This window comes from Macrobrachium rosenbergii, chromosome 48 (assembly GCF_040412425.1).
Source record: "Macrobrachium rosenbergii isolate ZJJX-2024 chromosome 48, ASM4041242v1, whole genome shotgun sequence".
NCBI classification, from domain to species: Eukaryota; Metazoa; Arthropoda; class Malacostraca; order Decapoda; family Palaemonidae; genus Macrobrachium; species Macrobrachium rosenbergii.
In genome coordinates this window covers 68,822,720-68,832,719 of record NC_089788.1, presented here as the reverse complement: position 1 = coordinate 68,832,719, position 10,000 = coordinate 68,822,720, and the positions used below count along the sequence as shown (strand labels likewise).

General features: G+C 36.6%; 1 long non-coding RNA gene across 1 annotated transcript; it reads left to right on the top strand.

Annotated features, from left to right (window-relative positions):
* Positions 1 to 5,027: 5,027 nt before the first annotated feature.
* Positions 5,028 to 5,900, top strand: LOC136831729 (uncharacterized). Its single transcript, XR_010850965.1, has 2 exons — positions 5,028 to 5,243; positions 5,379 to 5,900. It is a non-coding gene; the product is annotated as an uncharacterized lncRNA (long non-coding RNA).
* The last annotated feature ends 4,100 nt before the right edge of the window (positions 5,901 to 10,000 follow it).

Below are 10,000 nucleotides of genomic sequence, written 5' to 3'. Positions count from 1 at the left end.
TGGCGCAGTGAGTAGGATCCTATTGTAAAATTACTAGAATATTATGTAACTTCAGTATGTGTTATACCTTTTGCAGTTACCAACTTCAATTTGGATTGTACTACCTGTGAAAGTTGATGAGTTTACAAGGTTTGTGGCTTTCTCTTGAAATGGTTGCTGGATTTCAAGGTAAGGTTCGTTTGTGCTTTGTCATTTAGATTGTCATGTGAAAGTGCTTCGTGGTGAAGTGGATTAACAACTCGTTGTGGTGCAATATCTTATTGTTTTGAGTTTTGTGTAGTCTTGGTGAAGTTCTAGGAAAGGTCGAGGTCAGGAAGTGAATTAGAAACTGTATCGTTACCTATTAATTTTAGCTGAGCCAATTTTGATGATTGTAGGGTTAGTTAGGGTAAAAGTTGGTTTAATGTTCCGTTTCGTTCTGATTGTTTACTCTTCCTTGAAAATTCCTATTGTTTATTCATTTTCCTTATGCTAGTTATTTGCATGGAAATTTGTGTCATTGAAGGAATTATGCCCATAATAGACACTGGTAATCGCTGATTATACTAGGTGGGTAGTTGAGTTCAGGATTAGCCATAATTTTTGAATTCGTATTGTTGTATGTTATTTGTATACTTATCTATTATCATGAGTGTCAATGAGTTGATGGATAAGGCTATTAAGCTTGGTATGAGTGCTACTGAGGCTGAAGAATTTATTGCTAAGCAACAAGCTAGGGAAGATAGATTAATGGAGAGACAGGAGAAAAGATTGCAGATGGAGTTAGCAGAGAAGGAGAAGGAAAGAGAAGAGAAGGAGAAGGAAATGGAGAGACAGGAGAAAAGATTGCAGATGGAGTTGGCAGAAAAGGAGAAAATTTTGAAGTTAGAGTTAGCAGAGAAGGATAAGGAAAGGGTCTTTAAATTAGAATGTCTTAAAAGGGAGCAAGAGGAAAAGGAGGAAATCAGAAAACATGAGCTCGCTAAGGCAGCATTAAGAAGTAGTGGTGCATCCAGTGGTATAAGTGGTGATATAAAAACTTTACCCAAAATTCCCCCTTTTGATGAAAAAATAGATGAAATTGATGTTTACATGGACAGATTTGAGAAGTTAGCTGTATTTCATCAGTGGGATTCGGCAGACTATGGTATACTATTAGGTACATTATTAAGAGGACGTGCTTTGAAGGTTTATTGTGGACTTGACCCTGCTATTGCAAGTAACTATGATGAGCTAAAGTTAGCATTATTGAAGGCGTTTCAGGTTAATCCTCAGGTTTATCGAAAGAAATTTCGAGAGGGCTATATTGAGTCAAATGAAAGTTTTGTGCAGTATTCGCATAGGTTAAGACAGAATTTTGATAAGTGGTTACAATTAGTAAATGTAATTAAGTCATATGAGGATGTTTGCGATTTTATGGTTATGGATCAATTATTGGCTAATTGTTCTAAGGATTTGAGAACATTTCTTTTAGAAAGAGTATGTAAAATTCACATGAGATGGCATTGGCCGCTGATAGGTATTTGATAGCTCATGGAGTTAGTAGATGTAGAAATGCCAAATTTAGGAGTTCTGATAAAGGTTCCAAGTTAGGAAATCAGAATAAATCTGATAAAGTGACTGATTCCCTTAAAACAGTTCGATGTCACCTGTGTAAAGAAACGGGGCATATTAAGCCAAACTGTCCTAATAACCCAGTTAATTTTGCCCAATCTAAATCTTCTGATAAAAAGGTTCCTAAGATAAGTATTGCTCTTGCTTGTGAAGAGAGACCCAAGAATGCAATTGTAGATAAGAATGGAATTGTTTTTGGCAAATCTGTAGAGGTTCTATTTGATACAGGTTGCAATACGGTAGTTATAAGTGAGACTTTGGTTCCAAAACGCTATCTCAGTAAGGTTAAAATTGTTAGTGTATAATTTCGTTGGTGTCCCAATACATTTATCACAAATTAAATGTTTCATTAAAAGTAAATTCTTTTCTGGAAGAGTAGATGCTATAATTGCCCCAATTAAATGTGCTGAGGTCATTGTTGGATTGATTCCTGGTTTAAAGCATCACATGAAAGAAGGAATAGAATTGTTGGATAAAGTGCCTGAGCCAAATAATGTAAATGAGTTTAATGTTAATGTGATTACTAGAGGACAGAATCTTAAATCTACCACTTTAAAACCATTATCAGATGTCCTGACAGAAGTTAAAGTAGATCCTATAGACTTTAATAATCAACAGTGGACATGTGATTCTCTGAAAACAATTAGGAAAAACTTGAAAGATGAGGATGAGATAGTTTGTAGAGGTAGAACTATTAAATACATAGTAATTAACAATGTAATTTATCGTAAGTGCATTAAAAGTACAAATCAGTTAGATGTGGGTGAGATGCAAATTATTGTTCCACTTAAGTATAGAGAGATAGTTATGCAACTTGCTCATGAATCTCTTATCTCTGGTCATTTTTCATCTAGGAAAACTATTAACAAGGTGTTAAGTAAGTTCTATTGGCCCAGAGCTGGTGCCGAGATTGATAGATATTGTAAATCTTGTCACAGATGTCAAAAATTTGGGAAAAGGGTTATGAAAGTACCTTTGTGTAATATGCCTATTGTTTCTGAACCATTCAGTAGAATAGCTATTGATATCGTAGGTCCGATCGTTCCAGCTTCTAGTCGTGGTTACAAGTATATTCTTACAGTAATTGATTTAGCTACCCGTTACCCTGAAGCTGTACCACTTAAAAATATTGATACCATTACTGTAGCTGAAAGCTTGGTGGAAATATTTTGTAGGGTGGGTGTACCTAAAGAAATCTAAGTGACAGAGGAACCCAATTTAAGTCAGATCTCATGGCAGAAATTCATAGGTTATTATCCATAAAGTCTTTGTTCACGAGTCCGTATCACGCCGCATGTAATGGAACTGTAGAGCGTATGAATGGAGTACTCAAGAATATGTTGAAGAAGGTTTGTTGCGATCAACCAAAGGAATGGGACAGGTATATTCCTGTAGTTCTTTTTGCCTACCGTGAAATTCCAAATGATACTCTCAAGTTTAGTCCTTTTGAACTTTTATATGGTCGTAATGTCCGTGGTCCGTTAGCAATCCTTCATGAATTAATTGCTGATAAAAGCACAAATGATGAAGTTAAAACTTCTTATCAATATGTTTTAGACCTGCGTTCTAGATTGCAAGACATGGCTAAGATGGCAGTTAGCAATTCTGAGATCAGTTCACGTAAGTACAAGGAGTATTTTGATCGTAAGTCAAAGCCTAGGAAGTTTGTCGAAGGGATGAAGTTCTAATAATGTTACCAAGTAACACTAACAAATTTTTAATGCAGTGGAAAGGACCTTATATAGTTAACAGTTGTCATAATAATGGAGTTGACTATTTTGTTAAGGTTGGGAAACATCTTAAGCTGTATCATGCTAATATGCTTAAAAAAAATACCATAGGAGAAAATCTGTAAATGTTGTGCAAAAATCCGTAGAAATGGTTAAAACTTCAAATGGTTTGTTTTCTGACGTAAATTTTGATCTTGTTAATGTTGGAGAACCTGTTTCAGATCTTTGTGACATTGAGTATTTGGAGGTTGATAAAACTGATTATCAAATAAGCCCTGAACTCAAAAATAATCAATTTGCTGAACTTGTTAAATTATTAAGCGAATTTCTGATGTAATAAATGATAAACCGGGTGTTGCCAAATATCTAGAGCACAATATTCAGTTAACATCTGAAGTTCCAGTTCGTGCTAAACCCTACCCAGTTCCAGTTAACTTGACAGCTGAATTTAACAAACAAGTTGATCAGATGTTGGCATTAGATATAATTGAACCATCAATCTCTCCGTATTGTTCTCCAGTTGTGTTTGTAAAGAAACAAGATGAGTCTTTAAGATTATGTATAGACTTTCGAAACCTTAATGAATTGACTGTATTTGATGCTGAACCCATGCCACGTATAAATGAGTCTTTGCATGAACTTTCTAATAAGGTCTATTTTACAGAGCTTGATTTATGTAAGGGATATTGGCAGATACCATTGACTTCGGAAAGCAAAAATATACGGCATTCGCAACAAAATATGGTTTGATGCAATTCAAGAAGATGCCCTTTGGACTTAGCACGGCTAGTTCTACTTTTGTAAGACTTATGAGGAAAGTTTTGGCTGGTTTGGAAAATACCACTTGTTATTTTGACAATATTCTTATTTATAGTAATAAGGTCGGATCATTTGATTCATTTACGTAATGTTTTATTAAGATTAAGAGAGCATGGTTTAACTGTTGGGCCTAAGAAATGTTTCTTTGCTTATAAGCAAATTAAGTATTTAGGTTACTCCCTTGGGAATAATTCTTTAACACCTCTTGATGAAAGGATTACAGCTATCGTAAATCTCCCTCTTCCAGAAACTAAGAAACAACTTAGATCTTTCCTTGGAGTTGTTGGTTTTTACAATAAGTTTATTCAAAATTTTTCCATTTTATCCGCACCCTTAAGTAGTATGCTTAAAAAGGAAGTTGTAATACTCTGAGTTGGAGTGAGGAACAGATAAGGAGTTTTAATAATTTAAAAGCCTCTTTGACAAAATCGCCTATTTTGTTGTTGCCAGATCTAAATAAAACTTTCTATCTTAGATCTGATGCATCCATGGACGGAGTAGGTGCAGTTCTTTTGCAGGAAAGTAATAAGATACTAATGCCGGTATCATATGCAGGAAAGAAGTTTTCAGATGCTGAAAGACGTTATTCTACAATAGATAAAGAGTGTTATGCGATAGTGTGGTCTGTTTTAAAGTTCAAAGAATACCTATACGGTAAGGAATTTATTTTGCAAACAGATCATTTACCATTAACTTATCTAAATTCCATGAGGAATAAGAATGATCGGTTGATGCGATGGGCTCTTAGTCTTCAACCTTATACTTTCTTGATTGAGTATATCAAGGGATCTGATAACATCTGTTCAGATATGCTTAGCCGTTGTATATAGTGGTTTCAGGATATTTAAGTTATCTAGAGATTCTAGTTTTTCTTGGTATGGGGTTTGTCAGGTGGTAGTGTTATTTCTCTTAAAACTAGAATTCTAAAATGATAGTGTTATTCTAAGCAATAGATGGCATGGATATCTTTAGCAAACATCTTACCAATAGATGGCGCTGGTTGTGGATGTCATTCAGGAATCCTTGGTTTAGGTTGTTTACCTGGGTTTATTGTATAAAGTCATAAGCCACTACCTTAGGAACTACACAACCTTTCACATGGTAAGAAATTATCTTTTATACTATACTATTGTGCGAAGTGTTTGCTATTACTCATTATACTAGTGTTATTTACTGCTGTGCTATTATAACTGTTGCCTTTTAAGATGTTATTATGGTGTTACTCATATTTTGCAGACACCTAATCTGCGGCAATGATTGACATATGATACCTAATCTGCGGCAGTGATTGACCCATGATACCTAATCTATGGCAGTGAATTGGCCTATGATACTTGGCACATGGCAGTGAACTGGCCTATGAGACAGAACCTACAATAGCGACCCAGGCTATGGCTATGTTTGATGTGGCAGGACCGTGCATGGGGCATGTGACTACTAGCCTGGATTTTTTACTGATGCATTGAAGACTTTGTTATTAGACACTCGAATCCGGTTCTTCCTTTTGTGTCAACGTAGCCATAATCAAGAGTTGCATTGCTGATTGGTGTACTAAAGCAACCATTCTCGCTGATCTGGAACCATGTTACCTATTTTCAATCCTTATTGTTATTATGCACATGATTAAGCCATCTTGGTCATCCATTGCATTTTGTTATTTTCACTTAATTTTCAGTTTCTGTATGTAAATATTTAAATTCATTTAAGCTCATTCTTCTTAGTATTTGTCAATTAATGTTAATAAATTTATTTTTGTAATCATCTTATTATTTTCTAGTAATTATCGAGGTGTAGGTACCAAGCGCCTATTACCTTCCATCTTAATTTACCATCAAAAGCTTGACAATGTTTAAGTGTATACCATAATTTACACGACTTAAACAGTTACAAATCAACAGCCATTTATATTCAAAAGCTTCTACAACTGAGCTCTTTCTGAAGGTATCAAGATTTTATTATCTATGGAGAAAAAGTTTAAAATCAAAATTTTCAGGGAAATATCTAAGAAACGCGTATAATCAAAACAAGGAAAAAGCTTTGGGCTTTGAGAATATAAAATCGCATACGTCCTCTATTCCTCTTTAGTGCTACATAACAATGCGTGGAGCAAATTATGGGAGATGATGTTAAATATTAACAAAGCTAAAGTATTATCACTAATAGGCCTACAACACTGAATCTCCCGGTCCAGAGATCTTTCCATTGACATTATTTCTTTAACTACAAGCAACTCATTTATCCAAAATTCTGTGTGTAATTGTTGACTGTAAACCCATTAAATCATAACTGTTGTATCCATTCTTCCGCCGTACTAAAAACGTATATTGATAAAGTGCCTTAATATATTCGGAGAACTGTCTATTCTGAGGAAATGTTTCAAATTTTGTATTCAAGCCATAATTTGCACACGGTTCCCTAACTTGGTCTCCAGCCATAGGACTTCCTTTTAAACTGTTGGATAAAAACTAGTTACATCAATTCATCATTCCAGGTCTCAATATTAATATCTGTACCCCGCCATTCAATGAGCTCATTTCTAATGCAATCCCAAAAATTCTCGTAATTGTGATCATCCCTTGCATTCAAATCTTCCGCTAAACTATACCATCCACCGCGTAGAACCAGACATGGAATTAATACTAATTGTCTTGACTTTCATTTGCGAGGTTAAATACCACACATTTTCTGAAAAGTTTTGCTCCAGCTGTCACCTAATTATGGAATGACCTTCCTTGTCATGTAGCTTAATCGTTAGAGCTTCAAAGAGTTCAAACTTGGTGGAAAAAGCTTTTTTTTTCTTTTTTGTGTCGTTTTGAGCTGGCTGACACGAGTCAAACTTTGCAGCTTAATTATCTTACCTGTTGTTCTTTTGTTATCTCTCCTAAATAGCTTATTCCCCATTCTGGATCTTTTACTTTCGTAGAATTTTGCTTTCCTAACTGTAATTGCTACTAGGGTAATAATAATAATAATAATAATAATAATAATAATAATAATAATAATAAATTAAGGTGGCAAGTTAATTACGAAACAGGGGTCAATTTTTGACAAGTCTCTCCAGTTCCACAACTCATGTACCAATCGAGAGAGAGAGAGAGAGAGAGAGAGAGAGAGAGAGAGAGAGAGAGAGAGAGAGAAATGTGCCGACCTAAATAAGGATATCGCCCCCAAAAAATTATGAACAGTGCTTACACAAACTATTAATATAATGGAGCTTATCCTATCCACCGTACGGATGAGTTAATAAAACATATCTTTAAGTGCATCTATGCATCATCCAGTGACTCACTCCAGCGAAAGATAAATTTCCGGAAATAATAAAAATCAGTGTCAAATAAAAAAAAAAAACTAGCCACAAATCTTTCACTGTAACACAACAATACCCTTGGTAATCTGAAAAAAAAAACTTTCACACAATAAACCCGACAGGAAAAAGCTCATAAAACCGTATCGTTTCATCGGAACGAAACATTCAAACAACACAAAACACTCATTTGAAACAACAACAACAAAAAAAACCTACAACGCTGAAAGGTGCTCAAACATAAAGGCATAAAAGACAACATCGATCAGCTATAGAGCAACAACGTAGCTCTGAAAAGCGACGGACAAAGAAACGCAAAATACATTTTTTTTTTTTTTTGTTCCTTTAATGCGAAAATAGAACTGGACTTTTCTCGTAGCATAGGGGGATACGAAGAGTTCTGAGAGAGAGAGAGAGAGAGAGAGAGAGAGAGAGAGAGAGAGAGAGAGAGAGAGAGAGAGAGAGAGAGAGAGACTTCTCACAGCATAGATGGAATACCATACGCTTTCTGACACGAAGAGTTTTGAGAGAGAGAGAGAGAGAGAGAGAGAGAGAGAGAGAGAGAGAGAGAGAGAGAGAGAGAACTTCTCACTGCTTAGTTGGAATACGAAACGCTTTGTGAGACGAAAGGTTTTTAGAGAGAGAGAGAGAGAGAGAGAGAGAGAGACTTCTCTCAGCATAGATGGAATACGATACGCTTTCTGACATGAAGAGTTTATAGAGAGAGAGAGAGAGAGAGAGAGAGAGAGAGAGAGAACTTCTCACTGCCTAGTTGGAATACGAAACGTTTTGTGAGACGAAAGGTTCTGAGAGAGAGAGAGAGAGAGAGAGAGAGAGAGAGAGAGAGAGAGAGAGAGAGAGAGAGAGAGAGAGAGAGAGAGAGTCCCCAAACAAAGCACGCAAAGCGACACGTAACCTTGAACGAAGGTTTCTGATCTTGACAGCCGTAACAAAATTATTAAAAAAAATTAACGAAAGAAAAATGCAAATCGCACCTTTTCTCAAATAATAAAAAGAGAAACAATACCTGAAATGCACAAATTCCCGGCAAATCAACGACAAATATCGATTCGCAAATAGACTCAGGTAAAACACACACACACACAAAAAAAAAAAAAAAAAAAAGCTACACCCATTATCGCAAGCGTGGCACTCGAAATCAGCAAAAGAGTGCCAATAAAACCGGGGAAAAACTCTCTCTCTCTCTCTCTCTCTCTCTCAAAAATCTTTTCTTAAAAGTTTTCGTATTCCTTCTAAGCTATGAGAAGAGACTCTCTCTCTCTCTCTCTCTCTCTCTCTCTCTCTCTCTCTCAAAGATAATCATTTTATTAAAAGGCGTAAACAAAATTAAAAGAATAATAACAATTGTCAAAGTCTCTCTCTCTCTCTCTCTCAGTGGTACTTATCTTACTGAAAGGTGAAGTAGATAATTTAAAAGCACAATCGCAATTGTCAAAGTCTCTCTCTCTCTCTCTCTCTCTCTCTCTCTCTCTCTCTCACAGTGATAATCAACTTATAAAAATAGTAAAGTGCAGTAGATAAAACTAAATGCATAACCGCAATTGTCAAATCCTCTCTCTCTCTCTCTCTCTCTCTCTCTCTCTCTCTCTCTCTCTCTCTCTCTCTCTCTCTCTCTCTCCCCCTGGCGCACTGAAAAGCAAAAGGTCAACTCCTCTTTCCCCCAAGTGGCGTTCCTCCTCATTGCAACCCAACCAATTTGGCACTAAACACGACGGCATTTACGTGTCGAGATACAACATGGCAACACGATTTCCAAACGGGACGTGGGACCCAAAAGCAGCAGCAGCAGCAGTGCTTTTAAAAGCAGCACCAAAATCAGCGCCAAAAGCAGTGGCGGGAGCATCTCTCATTTGAGTATTTTTTTTGGGGGGGGCTTCAAAAGGGAACTCTCTCTCTCTCTCTCTCTCTCTCTCTCTCTCTCTCTCTCTCTCTCTCTCTCTCTCTCTCTCTCTCAACTTCCCCTTGTCGATATTCACTTTCATTTCGCAATTGGAAGGCTAGAAATGCAGGCTGATACTACTAACAACAGCCTTCCGCCCTCCATGACACCACTCCCACTCCCACTCCCACTACCTCTCCTACAACTCCAACTACCCGACTCCCACCAATCCAGGGTAACCAACACCCCTCCCACCCCCTTCAGTCAGACCTCGCTTCCCTTCACTAAATATATACCCCCAGCAAGAATAAACGTCAGTAACAGACTTAAACCTTTTAAGAGATAACAATGACAGACATTGCTAATATATAAAAAATGTATATATACGTCCAATGTGTCAGGTTATAAATAGACAGGGAAGGGAATAACCAAATCGAAGGCCTCGGTATCTGTTGCTTAAAATAACAGATAAATGGCAGTTGTTTGGGAGAACTGAAAAAAAAAACCCACGAAGTCAAGAGAGGGGGGAAAAAAAAATTTCCCGAGCGCTTTCTGTCAATAGCTAGCGAACAGAATGGAACAAGTTGGGAGAGGGGGAGAGAGAGAGGTGGGTGGGGGGAACTGAAGGAGAAAACCTATACGCGAACAAAATCC